This window comes from Ranitomeya imitator, chromosome 6 (assembly GCF_032444005.1).
Source record: "Ranitomeya imitator isolate aRanImi1 chromosome 6, aRanImi1.pri, whole genome shotgun sequence".
NCBI lineage: Eukaryota > Metazoa > Chordata > Amphibia > Anura > Dendrobatidae > Ranitomeya > Ranitomeya imitator.
Window position 1 is genome coordinate 33972410 of NC_091287.1, and position 13153 is coordinate 33985562.

Here is a 13153-nt window from a genome sequence, read left to right on the forward strand (position 1 = left end):
TTCAGAAATCGTTCTTGCTGCGATGTCTATAAAGTGTCTTATTAACCTACAGGTGACACAATGAAGATACACTAGATTTTGTATATTTTAATTTATGTTAAAACTGGTTATCCTTAAGATGGATCTTTTATCCCTTAACACTCCAGTCCATGGCGTTTATATATTGGGGTGTATGGCGTGCACTCAGGTTCTGAGCCTGTTCATACAGGGTTATGCTGGTTACAGGGCCGGGACAAGGGGTAAGCAGGGAAGATACCTGACTAGGGCGCTAACTCTTGCCTACTCAAGGGGAGTGCACTTTGAAAAAAAACCTGATGAATGCCTGCAGCAGCCTGATGCCTTCCTCCGGCCACAGGCATTCAACACGGTGATGGCCGGGGCACAGGCACACAGGGGAGCAGTGTTAGTCACTGACACCGCTTACCCCTCTCTCTGCCTGCGCCCTGGCCGTGGCTCCCTCCCGAGGGCTCTGCACGGGGGCATGACATGAGGGGCAGTGTGGAGGGGACATGATGTAAGGGGCTGTTCGTGATGGCCATGACATAAGGGACACTGCGGGGGTGGGGGGGGCAAGAAATGGGGGGCTGTGTAGGTGTAAGGAGATGAAACACCAGAAGAGTCTGGGGGCGGTTACCTTCTCGGCTCTGTGCCTGGAATCATTGAGCTGTGCTGCGGGTTCCCCTGGGGGCAGACTTAGAGACTGGGAAAGGAAGGAAGCGGGCAGAGAGAGAAAAAGGCACGGGCGCAAGGGAGATTGCAGCGTGAGCAGCGGTCAGAGCAGGGTGCAGCTGCGCTCCGGGAGAGAGAGAGCTCCCAGTCTGAGGACAAATACAGGGAGACTGCCCAGAAATACTGCGTCTTGTGAGTACTTGAAAGCGGACTATACTGTGACTGGAGAGGGGCGCTTTGAGACCCGTGTAGAGACATTGGCCTGTGTAGAGACTTCTACCCTCTGGTCCCCGCGGTATCAGTACAGAGACTGTGATTCCTTTTACAGAGACTTAACAGTGCAGAGCCCCTGATTCCTGGTACAGAGACTTAACAGTGCAGAGCCCCTGATTCCTGGTACAGAGACTTAACAGTGCAGAGCCCCTGATTCCTGGTACAGAGACTTAACAGTGCAGAGTCCCTGATTCCTGGCTGTGCTGTAAAAGCTAAAGACTCAGAGCCTGTGCATACCACATTAATTCCCGAAACCCCAGGCAGCAGGCTCCTATAGACTACTCAGCCCACAGACAACAGAGGGATGTCAAGTGCCGCTGTTTCTCGGCGCCTACGTTGGAGAAGACGACCCTTCAAGCAAGTCCTCATCAGACTGATAAGTGTTCTTTTCTCAAGAAATCTTGCTTACTTCTGTTACATTGTTTGACTCCCATATTTTTACACTGTTTTATTGCTAGTTATTTTCCTTTGCTTCCTCCCTGCGAGGAGAACCTGATTCCTGTTATTAAACCCCTCAACTGTTGGTCTGTGTGTTCCGTGGTGACATATTCAGTACCTGCATACTATTACATTGGGAGGGCATTAAATTAAGAACTATGCTGGAGAACCATGAAATGAGAGGTTGAGTGGAGGGACAGCAAAGTATGTGAGGAGCTGTGATGACCATACTGAAATGGGGCTGAGGAGGCCATTATAATGGGGGCTGTGGTGATCATACTGGATAAGGGGCTATAATGAATATTATTCTTTTTGGGGTGCTGTTTGTGGGTCAAAATACTGTATGGGGTTCTGTGGAATCCATCATAGTATATATGTGGGGCTGTTTTGGACATCATGCTGTTTATGGAGGGCTATGGTGGACATCATGCTATATATTGGGGGCTGTTGTGGACATCATAGTCTATATGGGGGCTTGTGGTGGAGATCATAATATATATTGGTGGCTTGTTGTGGATATCATACTGTATGGGCGGCTGTGGTTACCATCATACTGTGTATGGGGACAGTGTGAGAAGTTGTTATAGTTTCAAGAGGGCAGCATAGTGGGCAATATGAGGGCATAGTGTGAAGAGAGGGCACAAAAAGGATATAGAGAGGGGACAGAGTGGAAGGGTGCACAATATGGAAAGTGGTAGCATGGTGGGGGGACAGTGTGGAGATATAGAAAGTGTAATTGACAATTAGAGAGGGGACAGCCATGGAAAAGGTCATAAATATATTTTTTCTGGACACAGGCGGAAGATGGACCCTGTGAAGGTGCCTTCAGTTCCAAAGTGGACGGTTGACGAAGACGTCAAGGCGGAAGCCTTCAAGTCTCTGCTATCCTGTTCCCTGCCTGTCTGCATGTACAGTTCCCTGTCTGTCTGCACTTGGGGTCCAGTACCCCCTTGCCAGTGACCTAGTTCTTTTTGAAGCTGTTCCTGCACATCTTAACTGAGTCCTACACCTGCCTGACTGTAAATCATTCATGACCGTCAGCACCTTCATATCTCATTTAGGGCTCAGCTGCCGTATGACCGAGGTCAGTCCTGGTGTAGCACCTGGTCACGCATCTCTGGGCTCTCCTCGGATGGTTGCACTGTCACTTCCCATGCATCCAGGGTGAGTCTTGGGAGGCACTTAGTCATGCCCCTCCAGGCTATCCTCGGTCCACAGCACAGCAGGATCATGATCCACGCTCTCACTAAACAGCTTGAGCACAAGCATAACAACTTGCACACAGTTAAGGCAACCAGTGGCAGAGGCAACAAAGCAACCCAAAACATCATTGAACCTCCACCATATTGGACTGTAGGTACTGTGTTCTTTTCTTTTGCAGGTTTCATTCTGTTTTCAGTAAACATTAAAATGATGTACTTTACCAAAAAGTTCTATCTTGGTCTCATTTGTCCACAAGACACCTTCCCAGAAGGATTTTGGCTTCCTCACGTATATTTTGGCAAACTGCAGTCTAGCTTTTCTATATCCTTGTGCTAGCAGTGGGGTCCTCCTGGGTCTCTTGCCATAGCATTTCATTTAATTCAAATTTTGACGGCTAGTTCATGCTGACACTGATGCACCCTGAGCCTGAGGGACAGTTTGAATTTCTTTGATTGAGGCTGCTTATCCACCATCTGGCTATCTTGCTTTGCAACCTTAAATCATTTATCTCTGCCGTCCTTGTCCAGGGAAATTGGCTACAGTGCCATTGGTTGTAAACTTCTTGATTAAGCTGTTTACCCTGGACAAAGGAACATCAAGATCTCTGGAGATGGACTTTTACTCTTGAGATTGTTGATATTGTTCAACAATTTTGGTTTTCAAGTCCTCAGACAGTTCTCTTCTCTTTCATGCTAGTGTGGCACACAGACAAACACTGCAAAGATTGAGTCAAATTCTTCCCTTTTTATCTGGATTCAGATGTGATTTAATGCCCACACCTGTTACTTGCCACAGGTGAGTTTGAATGAGCATCACATGCTTGAAACAAAGCTGTTTACTAACAGTTTTGGAATGGTGCCAACAATTTTGTCTGGCCAATTTTTGTGGTTTAGTGTGAAATTATGTCTAATTTGCCTTTTTTTCTCAGTTTTTTTTTTTGTGATTTTCCAATACACACAAAGGAAAGGATACTTCATTTTCTGGAACAATTTCAGGGTGCCAATACTTTCGGCCCTGACTGCATATACAGCACATATACATAAAAGGACAACCCCTCCCCTTTAAAGACACAGCCAGTTTCCATCTGTTCCAAGAGTCATAACGTTTGCATTTTCCCAATGATGTAGATGTTTCATGTTTTTTTGTGGAATGAGTTGATGTTTTGAATGACACTATTCACTTTACCAAATAATGCATTAAAAATCAGGATTAAAAATTGTAAGTGAAGTAAAATGAGTTTCATTTTTTTATGGCGTTTATTGTCATTGTTTATTGTGCCATGATTTTGCAAGTCAGCACAATTATGGTGATAATAAACTTATACTTTTTAAAAAAAATGTAATACTTGTAAAAAAGATGTTGATGTGTGCCGTCTATTTCCGTGACCCATAACTTTTACTTTTTTGTAATCAGACCTGTATGTGGAATGTCATTTTTAATGGTACAATTTGTGGTACATGTACCTTTCTGGTACATATGTAGATATAGGAAAAAAATCCTCCACATTTGTTGTCCCTTAAAACTAAGAAACATCAGAATTTTGCTACAGCAGTAAATAAAAGCTCTTTATGAAGCGGCAGCCGGTGATCAAAGGTTGTATTCCATCCTTTTTTTTAAGCTTAATTATATCCATAAAATTGTGCAAATAGCGTCTTCACAGAGGAAGAGAGCAGGGTCTGAAGTTTTTGTTTGCTGAGCTGTACTCCTCTTTGAAACCATTTTAGGGTACAGATGACATTTTGCTAGCTTTCTATTATATTTTTTCAATGAAGTTCAGCGACAAACCAAACAATAGTTGTGTCATTTAATTTTTTCTCTCCTTAACCCTTGTCAGGCTGCATAATTTTACAACCTTAACAGGCTGCATAGGTACAATTGTACCTTCACATATACCTCCACTGTGGGAAGACTTTACTTGGTTTCAGAAACTAAAGTTCATTCAGCTACAAATGTTATGCTGATATCTATTGTTCAGTGTTGTTACTGGTCACTTATGTTGCTGTCAATTAAGTTAATTCAAACTGGGAGTGGCTTCTACTTGTCTTCCTGCCTCCCTCCTCTCATTAGCCATTTTGCTGTTCATCTCATTGCTGTGAGCACACATTTCTAGGCTTGTGAAGTCTTCAATTTCTTGGAAACGAAGGTAGGAAAGTCTCACAGCATCTAACAGCCAGTTATACCTTTATTCTCATTATGTGGGGACAGAACAGTCAAATTGTCTTTCAGCCTGGACTTGGCTTACATATATTTTGTATGAAACTTATCACTATAGGTATAATTTTTATACGAAAAATGGATAATAATTAGTATCTACATATTGTTTTACGATGTTTTATTTATATTCAGCACAAAATACGAAGCCAAAATTCATCTAGCAAGTCATCATGAGTGATAGTAATGCTGGATCTAGTTTCCGCCATAATCCAAGAAAACGTGTTTGCAGGTTAGTATAATTTTGTGAAAAGCCAATAATGTAGTATTTCGGAAAATTATTTATTTTACATTTTTTCATATTTACAGATTTACGTCTGACGAAATAATGCGAATGCTAGAAGAATCTGATTCTGAGCATGAGGATGAACCATATGTTCCATCTGATGATGAAAACTATGTACCACAAGTGGATGTTACTGAAGAAGATTCAGACATTGAACAAGAAATGGTCATAGAGCATGAAAATGAATACGAATCAGACGAAAGTGTTGAGGATGATTCTGTGCCTCAAAGTGCAGGCGACATTTGGACTGCTAAGGATGAAACTCAATGGTGCAGTAATCCACTGCCAAATGCACAAACAAAATCTCGTAATGTCCTACGACAAAGAGGTGGCCCTGCAGCAATCAGCAACCTATATACAGCAAAAGAGCTATTCAAGTCCATCATGACTCCCGAGATGTGTGACATCATATTACGGGAAACGAATCGAAAGGCCAAGAGAGTTTGTGATGCTTACAACAACGAACTGGTACAACGTTTTCCTGATTCTTCCAAACGGCCACCACAAAAAACATTCAAGCAATTTACTGAAACTGAACTTCATGCATTTTTGGGCATACTGATTGCTGCTGGTGTGCACAGAGCCAACAAAGAGAATCTGGAGGAAATGTGGAATGTTGCTGCTCTGCCTCTTATACGTGCAGCCATGTCTCGTGACCGCTTCAAGATGATACTCAGATTTATCAGGTTTGACAACGAAAATACACGTGCAGAACGTGTGCAAACAGATAAAGCTGCACCAATACGGGACATCTGGACAATGCTGAACAGTAATCTGGAGAGAGCCTACAAGCCATATCATTGTATCACCGTCGACGAGCAATTATTTCCATTTAGAGGTCATACTAAATTTACCCAGTATATACCTTCAAAACCAGCTAAATATGGCATAAAGATTTTCTGGGCTTGTGACTCATCAAATGCCTACCCTTTACAAGGTCAGCTCTACACTGGGAAACCAACTGATGGTCCTCGACAAGTAAACATTGGAGAACGAACAGTATTGGACCTAGTGAGCTCGTATAAAGGCTCTGGAAGAAATGTCACCACCGATAACTTCTTTACAACCATGGAACTAGCTAAGGTATTGAACTCCTGGAACATGACACTAGTTGGTACAGTGAGAAAAAACAAAAGGTTCCTACCTAACAACATGCAGCCTGCCAAAGAAAGGCCTGTATACTCGACAAATTTTGCCTACAATCATGATGCAACAGTCTGTTCATATGTACCAAAGAAAAACAAATCAGTCGTGCTTCTATCATCTATGCACATGACGGGAGAAGTTGAAGAGACACTAGCAGCCAAGCCAGAGATAATAAAATACTACAACATAACAAAAGGTGGCGTTGATGTTATGGATAAAATGTTGGGAGAGTACACTGTGAAACGACGAACATCACGTTGGACTTTGGCATTTTTCTACAATATGATTGATGTCAGTGGGTTAGCATCCTACATCATCTACAGAGAACACAATCCAAGCTTCAGGGCAAAGGATCAACGAAGAAAGTTCCTGAAAGATCTCGCAAATCAGCTGTGTATGATTGCAATTGAAGATCGTAGTACAAACAAAATGATAATGAGAAACCATTTTCTTCGAGGTGCAGTAGAAATGGTGCTTGGACGATGCATTGTGGTAGCATCGCAGCCAGCAGCTGGCCCCAAAATACCTCATGGTAGTCGTGGACCCTCCCCTGTTGTTGGTAGTTGCTATGTCTGCAGAGACCTGAGGCGAAAACAACGCAAGACTAGAAAGTCTTGTGTGGTTTGTGTGAAACCCATTTGCGATGAACACTCTGTAGCAAAGCCAACATGCATTACTTGCAAAGAAAATCAATTAAAAAAAGTTTCTTACATTTTCTTTTATAATGTAAATGAACAGTTTTTTACTTGTTTATAATAGTTAAATAGCATTATCATTAAAAAAAAATTTATGCTTTTTCCCTTGCATTATCTTCATTCAAAATATATGAGGTACATTTGTACCTATGCAGCTTGTTATGGATGCAAAAAGATCTCGACCCCTTATCTCGGAAGCGGGTGGAGATATTTTATTGAAATTTGGCCAATATATTCTGGACCAAAAATGTAGAGATGTCACGAAATTTCAGCCCTCTACGTCTTTTCAAAAAAAAGTTATTGCAATTTTAAAACGGAATAGTTACAATTGTACCTATTCAGCCGGATAAGGGTTAAAGAACACTTTAAAAATTTTTAGAATTTCAAAAATCATTTTTATGGACATGAAAATACCAAATATGTTTTTTCCCATTTTTTTATTTATTTATTTAGTCTGATGAAAAAAGGGGGTGATTTAAACTTTTGCAATTTTATTTTGAATTTGTATTCTTTTTTTTTAGTTTTACTTTATTTTTTTTGAGCCACAGGGGACTTGAAGCTGCGATCACTTACACTAGTATATACAGTAAAACGACAGTATTGAAGTTCTGTATATAGGGTAATTGCAATTCTCCTATGAATCACAGCTTTGGGGGACTAAGGTGACAAGTAGTGTTGAGCATTCCGATACCGCAAGTATCGGGTATCGGCCGATATTTGCGGTATCGGAATTCCGATACCGAATTCCGATACTTCCCGCGTATCGGATACCGGAATCGGAAGTTCCCAGAATTCAAATTGAACGCAGCAGCCAATGAGGAATGAATGAAAGTGTGGGCACATCCTGTTTAGCATGGTGGGCATGTAAGTACTGGCAAGGCTGGGATTGGCTGCTGAAATGATGTCACTCTGCACTATAAAAAAGCGCTGCCGCCATTTTGCGCTCACTCTGCTGTGATTTCAGTTAGGGACAGGACGCTGTGTTCTAACTGAGGGCCAGTCGAGCTAGCTAATTGCTTTATTTTCCTTTCCAAAGGCTAATTTAGCAAAACGCTGTGTGTTCTTCACTGTTCACCTTGCTCTTGCCTTGCAGCGCTGTTTTAACAGCGTTCTGCAAGGTCTCTGTGTGTGTGTGTGTGTGCAGCTCACTCTGTAGTCTGTGTGCAGCCATATACCCGGTTGTATTCAGCTCAGGGGGGGTTCACACTGCCTCACACAGTTGTTCTTTTTTGCTCTTAGTGCAGCCTGCTGCACATTTTTTCTCAAATTTCCTATTAGTGTTTTTCCACCAGTCTCCAGCTCTATTGTGGAAAAACACTACATAGGATAACCTAGAGGGGGTTTTTAGGGCCTTGCAGCGCCGTTTACGGCTGTCTGCACGGTCTCCGTGTGAGCCCAGCTCGCCCTGCAGTCTGTGTGCAGCCATAGCCGGTTGGATTCAGCTCAGGGTTCGTTACTGGCTCATACCTTGAGAAAAATTTTCCTTTTTTTCAAATAGTGCAGCCTGTTTAAAATTTGAAAAAAAAAATTCCTATTAGTGTCTTTCCACTCGTATCCAGCTAAATAGTGGAAAAACACTATATAGGATAACCTAGAGGAGGGTTTTTTGGCCTTGCAGCGCCGTTTACGGCTGTCTGCACGGTCTCCGTGTGAGCCCAGCTCGTCCTGTAGTCTGTGTGCAGCCATAGCCGGTTGGATTCAGCTCAGGGTTCGTTACTGGCTCATACCTTGCGAAAAATTTTCCTTTTTTTTCAAATAGTGCAGCCTGTTTAAAATTTGAAAAAAAAAAATCCTATAAGTGTCTTTCCACTCGTATCCAGCTAAATAGTGGAAAAACACTATATAGGATAACCTAGAGGAGGGTTTTTTGGCCTTGCAGCGCCGTTTACGGCTGTCTGCACGGTCTCCGTGTGAGCCCAGCTCGCCCTGTAGTCTGTGTGCAGCCATAGCCGGTTGGATTCAGCTCAGGGTTCGTTACTGGCTCATACCTTGAGAAAAATTTTCCTTTTTTTGAAATAGTGCAGCCTGTTTAAAATTTGAAAAAAAAAAAAATTCCTATTAGTGTCTTTCCACCAGTCTCCAGCTCAATTGTGGAAAAACACTACATAGGATAACCTAGAGGTTTTTTTTGGGGCCTTGCAGCGCCGTTTACGGCTGTCTGCACGGTCTCTGTGTGAGCGCAGCTCGCCCTGTAGTCTGTGTGCAGCCATAGCCGGTTGGATTCAGCTCAGGGTGCGTTACTGCCTCATACCTTGAAAAACAATTTCCTTTTTTTCAAATAGTGCAGCCAGTTTAAAATTTGAAAAAAAAAATTCCTATTAGTGTCTTTCCACTTGTATCCAGCTAAATAGTGGAAAAACACTATATAGGATAACCTAGAGGAGGGTTTTTTGGCCTTGCAGCGCCGTTTACGGCTGTCTGCACGGTCTCCGTGTGATTTAAACTAGCTCTGTAGCCCGATCTGCACCAAAAAAAAGGTTAAGTTCACCAAACACAACTTAACACTTGTGTAGGCCACATTTGAAAAATAATAAAGTTTAGTCCACAATTTACAACATTAGTGTTTCTTACACCTGTTAGGAGGAGCATTACAGGAATAAGCACACTAAGGCCTTAGTACTTTTCTGCTTATCTTTATCTGTCAACCAAGATGAAGAGGGCAGGGAGTAAGGCACGTGGGCGTGGGCGCGGAGCAGGGAGAGGAGCAGGGAGAGGACGTGGTGATTCTGTGCCTGCTGCGGGCGCCGGTGACTCGTCGTCACTCAGTTTCAGCAGGGAACAGTCCTTCATGCGCAGCTTTGTCGGAGAGCGCCGTGCACCGCTGCTGCGTGAAGACCAAATTGAAGCCGTTGTCGGGTGGATGGCAGCTAACGCCTCGGCATCGACTTCAGTTAGTGCCACATCCTCTCAGGCACAGAGCACTGGAGAGCAGCCATCTGTCTCTTCACCACCTGCCAAATTGGCCAGGCAGTCAGAGAGCCCAGGACAGGAGCCGTCTCTACTTCTGTTCTCTGAATCTCTTGGCTTTGAAACAGGGGGCCAGCCAAGCAGCATTGGAGAAATGGAAGAAGAGGCAGTGTGCAGTGATGCCCAACACCTTTTTCTCTCTGACTCTGAAGAGGCAGGTGGGCCAGTGCCTCCGGTGACCACAGCGCAGTACGCATCTGATGATGAAACTCAGGTGCCGCTTTCTCGTGCGTACTGTGCTGCTGAGACTACCCAGGAGGAGCAGTTGGTGGCAGAGGGTAGTGGAGATGATGAGGTCCTTGACCCATCGTGGCGTGAGGAACAGGAAGGTGGTGGGAGCAGCTCAGAGGAAGAGCTTCCTCTTACGGGCCAAAGAGGGAGAGGGAGGGGGAAGACTGCGGAGCCTGTAGCCTCCACTTTGGCACCCGTTAGGAGCCTGTCTCTTTCCAAAGCCAAAAAGGGCGCTCCCAAGACTTGCAGTGCCTGGTCCTTTTTTGACACAGTTGCAGATGACATTTGTTTTGTCAAATGCAAGCTGTGTCATCATAAAGTAAAAAGAGGGAAAAATGTCAGCAACCTCAATACCACAAATATGTGGAAACATGTGCGGACCAGGCACGCGGTGGAGTTACAGAAACACACTGAAGATGTAGGCCAACCAACAGCGGCAGCTACCACCTTGTCAGCTCGTGTTGCCTCTTCCTCCAGCTCAGGCACAGCTGGTTTGGCTTCCTCCCAGAGACCTTGTGTAATTCCACCCACAGCACCACCTTCCCAGTCATCCTCACACTCCCAGTCTACTCTACAGCCATCGGTAGTACAGGCATGGGAGAAAAGGCGGGCATTCTCGGCCAACCACCCCCGAGCACAGGCTCTGAATGCAGGCATTGCCAAACTGTTGTCCCTGGAAATGCTCTCGTTCAGGCTGGTGGAGACTGACAGCTTCCGTGACTTGATGGCATTGGCAGTCCCACAGTACAAGGTGCCCAGCCGCTTTTACTTCAGCAGGCAGGCTGTCCCTGCCCTGCACAGGCATGTTGAGGCAAACATAAAACATGCGCTACTGAACGCCGTCAGTAGCAAGGTCCACCTCACCACCGATGCGTGGACCAGTCAGCATGGACAGGGACGATATGTTTCCCTCACTGCCCATTGGGTTAATGTTGTTGAGCCAGGTACAGATCGTGCGAGTGGCGCAGGACGTGTCCTGCCCACTCCAAGGATTGCAGGAATCCAGTCTGTACGCATCGACTCCTCCTCTTACACCAGTTCCTCTGATTCCTCTCTGCAGGATCCGTTACAGTCCACCCCCACATGGACCCGTGAACGTTTACCTATGACCGACATGAGCACAGCCGTGGCCAAACGTCAGCAGGCCGTCTTGAAACTAGTTTCATTGGGGCATCGAAGCCACACAGCGCAGGAGCTCTGGAATGCCATAAAGCAGGAGAGCGATGTGTGGTTACTGCCAGCGAATCTCCAGCCAGGCATGGTAGTGTGTGACAATGGCCGAAATCTGGTGGCAGCTTTGGCCCTTGGCAACCTCACTCACATCCCATGTCTGGCACATGTGCTCAATTTGGTTGTGCAGAGTTTTCTGAGGGACTATCCGGATCTTGATGCCCTGCTGCACAAGGTCCGCCTAGAGTGTGCTCACTTGCGGCGTTCCAGCTTGGCCAGATCCCGCATTGCTGCTCTGCAGCGCCGATTCCGCCTTCCGGAACACCGCATCATATGTGACCTACCTACCCGGTGGAATTCCACGTTACATATGTTGGAGCGGTTGTGTGAGCAGCAGCAAGCAGTTATGGAGTACCAGCTGCATCAGGCGCAAAGAAGTCGCAGTCAGCGCCGATCAGACTTCACAACCACAGAGTGGGCCACTATGAAGGACGTCTGCCAGGTTTTGCGTCCTTTTGATTATTCCACGCGGATGGCAAGTGCAGATGATGCACTAGTCAGCATGACTGTCCCCCTTATCTGCCTGCTTCAGCAAACTTTGCAAGGGTTAAGGGATGATGTGGTGGAAGAGGTGGAGGATGAGGAGTCACCTTTTCCATCAGCTTCTGGAGAGTCAGCGCCACGTGGTTCCTCACAAAGGGGTACGCAGGGGCCAATTTGTGAGGAGGATGAGGAGGAGTCAATGGAGGAGGAAGAGCTCCGTCCAGAGGAGGGAGCGACACAATTGTCCAGTGGTCAGTGTGTACAGCGAGGGTGGGGTGATGACGAGCGGGCAGAGATCATGTCTCAAGCAGGGGACAGCGTTTCTGGGCCAGTTGGCACTCTGCAGCACATGGTGGATTTCATGCTGCAGTGCCTGAGAAACGACCGCCGCATCGACCACATTCTCAACATGCCTGATTATTGGGTGTTCACCCTCCTCGATCCTCGCTACCGGGACAACGTCTAAAACCTCATCCCTGCGTTGACCCGGGAGCGTAAATTGCGGGAGTACCACGACACACTGGTGAATTCCATCATCTTCTCCTGTCCAACTGAGAGGAGTGCTGCTAGTGCTTTACAAAGCAGCTCAGTGCGTCGAGGCAGTGGGGGAGGCTCTGCCCAAAGAGGGAGCAGAAGCAGTGCCTCTGCCCAAGGCAAGCCCAGTATGGCACAACTCTGGCACACTTTTGTGTGCCCGCCCCAAATGTCTACACCATCACCGGCGGCTCCAGTCAGCAGGAGGCAACGGTTCCGTCAGATGGTGACAGACTACATGGCTTGCCCTCTTACTGTACTCCCAGACGGCTCTTCCCCGTTCAAGTTTTGGGTCTCTAAGCTGGATACATGGCCAGAGCTAAGCCAGTATGCATTGGAGGTGCTGGCTTGCCCTGCAGCTAGTGTCTTATCGGAACGTGTCTTTAGTGCCGCAGGTGGTGTACTAACAGACCGTCGCATGCGACTATCCTCCGATAACGTTGACCGGCTTACTTTCCTGAAAATGAACCAGGCCTGGATCTCGCAGGAATTTGCCACTCCTCTGCCTGATTAAGTAATTGGGTGTCATCCAGGTCTCCTGCTGTGTTCATCTTTCTACCACCTGAACTGCTATTCCTGGGCTCCAACACCGCCAGTTGCGGCTCAGAAGTGCAGGCTGCACAGTAAAAACATACGACCCAGTGTTATTGGGTTTCAGTAACGTCAGCTGATCCCCAGCTGTGTAGCCGGCAATGTGTCCTGCGACCGCCACGCTGGCACAACAACCTAAATGTAAGGGAACCTGTCCCCCCCCCCCCCCGTTGTTTGTTACTGAAAGAGCCATCTT